We start from the raw sequence: 3,137 nt of genomic DNA, 5'->3' as shown, positions 1-3,137 counted from the left end.
TTAGTGTTAGCATGGTGTATTTTTCACATCCTTTTGCTGTTAACCTATATAAGTCATCCAATTGAAAATGGATTTCTTATAGGTAGTGTGTAGGTGTGACTTAATTCTATTATTTGATTGGATAATCTCCTTTTTGACTGGGGTATTCAGACTACTGCATTAATATGATTATTGATATGGTTAGATTTAAATCTATCAGATTGCTTATTTGTTTTATATTTGTCCCATTGTTCTTATTTCCTCTTTTTCTATCTTTTTTGAGTTATTTGTTATAAATTCACTATATTTTCCTTGTTGGTTTATTACCTATAAGTTATTTATGTTATTTAGTAGTTGCTTTAGGGCTTATGGCATTCATGTTTAACTTTTCACTATCTACTATCAATGTATGTACTATATATTTCATGTATAGGATTAGAACTTTACAGAATATACAAGAAAAGTGTATTTCCCTATCTCCCCTCTTTACCTTTGGGTATAGTTGTTATACATTTTACTCCTATATATCTTATAAACCCCTTGACATTGTTATTTTTGCTCTAACCCATTGATTATCATTTAAAGAGATTAATAACTTTTTTTAAAAAAGATTTATTTATTTATTTATGCAAGAACCAGGGTACAGGCCAGAGGCATGGGGGGGTGAGAGTATTGCAGAGGCTGCGGACAGCTTCACAGCATGGCATTCAACCACCTGTGCCACCAGGGGATGCCCAAGATTTAACAACTTTAAATTCATTATTTTTACCCATATGGCTACCACTTCAAATATCTTTCATCCCTTTGTAAAGATATATATTTCCATCAGTATAATTTCCCTTTTGTCTGAAGGATTTCCTTGTAACATTTCTCTTAGTGAAGTTTTGATGGTGATGAGTTCTTTTAGCGTTTGTATGTCTGAAAAAGTCTTATTTGCCTTCATTTTGGGAAGCTGTTTTCTCTTTGTCAAGAAGTCTAGGTTGATGGATTTCTTTTTTGTCTTTCAGTACTTTACAGATTTGCTTTATTGTCTTTTAGTCTAAATTGCTTCTGACAAAAAAAAAATACACCGTCATCCTCCCTTTGTATGTAATGTGCTCCTTCCTTCTCTCAGGCTACTTTTAACGATATTTATCAGCGGTTTTAATAAACTTTATTATGATGTGTTGTGGTATAATTTTGTGTTTCTTGTTTGAGATTCATTGAACTTTTTAGATCTGTGGATTTACAATTCTCATTACTGAGAAATTTTTGGCCATTATTTCTAAAGTATTTTTTCTGTCCTTTCTATTTCCTTCAAAAATTCCAATTACAAATATATAGGCACCCAAGGTCTTACAACTCACTGTTATTTTGTTTCATTTATTCATCTGTTTTTTTCTTTGGGCGTCATTTTCAACAATTCTTTTTATGCCTTCAAGAGTTCACTAAACCTTCTTTCTACTGTGTCTAGTCTCTATTAATCCCATCCAATGCATTTTCATTTCAGACACTAGATTTTATATCTAGAAATTCTACTTGAGCCTTCTATATAGCTTCAATGTCTTTGGTATCAGAACATATGGAAAACAGCCATAGTATTTTTAAAAACGTCCTTGTTTATGAATGTTACTACTTCCACACCTTGGTGTATTACCATAACAAACATTTCTAGCTCATGGGTGTTGATCTATTGACCTGCTTGACTCTTTCTGTCATGGTTCAGCTGTGTTTGACTCACCTTGAGCATAAGGCTTTCTCATTCTGGAAACAGGATGACAGTAGCATCATCTCAGAAGACAAAAACATGAGGCCAAATAAGCCACTGAAATGCATTTAATGTTTCAGCTCTGATGTAGTCTATTGCATCCTCTCATATTTCATTGACCAAGAGAGATCACATGGCCATCCTGAAAATGGATGGGATACCACTGTACTTCACCCACAGAGAGTCCTGGCAGAGTAGGGAAGTATGATTCTCTTACTGAAGAGGGAGCTGATAACTGAGAACAGTAACATAATTTACACAACTGTTGATTGGTGTTAACAGCCTCTTCTGCAAGTAAATTTCCTTGTACACTTTATTTGAAGCAATACCTTGTTGGACATATTGGGGTGAACATATCTCTGTTGACAGTATTTTCTTTATCCCAGTCATGCATCTGACTTCCACTTGGTTTATTATTGCCCAGTGGATTCTTATCACTAGTAGCAGGAGGAGGGACTATTATTCCCAGGGGACTGAAAGACCACTTGGGACAGATAGATAGAACTGGCAGCTTGAGGGTAAACAACAGTCTGGGTACTGGGTGGATAACTGAATGATTTCCTTCTGTTGTCAATGTACCACTTCTATCTTGGGTACTCAAGTCTTTGTTCCTTATCACTGGAGTAGAAAGTAAGGGATTGAGGCTAAAGCTTCCAGGGTACACCTGAGAAAATCACCCCACTCCTGGACAATGATGGTTACTTGCCTTGCTCATCCAGAAATCTACCCCACCTGTCTTAGTCTGAATAGTTCTGCCCTTCACTAAACTCCAAGAGCCTTTAGTACAGGGCATATAAATTGGTAGTGAATAAAGACTACCTTATAACAAATCTTTGATTACATTATTTAACTATTATTTGGAATGAGGATCAAGGAACTCAGATTTTCCAAGTCCAACTCTGTGCCAAATTCCTTAGATGCAGTGGCTTTTCAAAATGTCATACTGTCCTGATGTAGGCACTAGCGGCTCTGTTTTACTGGTGAGGATAGAGGTGCAGAGAGGTTAAGTGACTGTTTGAAGTCACATAGTTAGTAAGCGACTGGGTTGGGCTTTCAACTCAGGTCTATCTGCTTTGCATGATGCTTATTTTGGGTTCTTAGCAGGAACCTTCCAGGAACCTTCCTGGAAGGTAGAGTCTACATCTTATATTTATTTTTATCACAAACAAAATCCAATACACAGTCTAAATGTTGGATAGATGTCTTATACATATATTAATTTTTCTTTATAAAGAGAGAAGCAGGTGACTTCGTGTTCCTAGAATCCTGAAAGAAATACTGGGCATGGTGTCACAAGAAGTACTGTTTCTCTTGGCTCTCATTCCTCTGCTTGTCTAAACCTCACAGCTGTATTAGGTCAGGCTACTGTATAGCTGAGAGGATATATAGATAAATACAGCTTTGTCAGGGC

Source organism: Talpa europaea (assembly GCF_964194135.1).
Source record: "Talpa europaea genome assembly, chromosome: 4".
Lineage (NCBI taxonomy): Eukaryota > Metazoa > Chordata > Mammalia > Eulipotyphla > Talpidae > Talpa > Talpa europaea.
Note: the sequence above shows the minus strand (reverse complement) of the source record.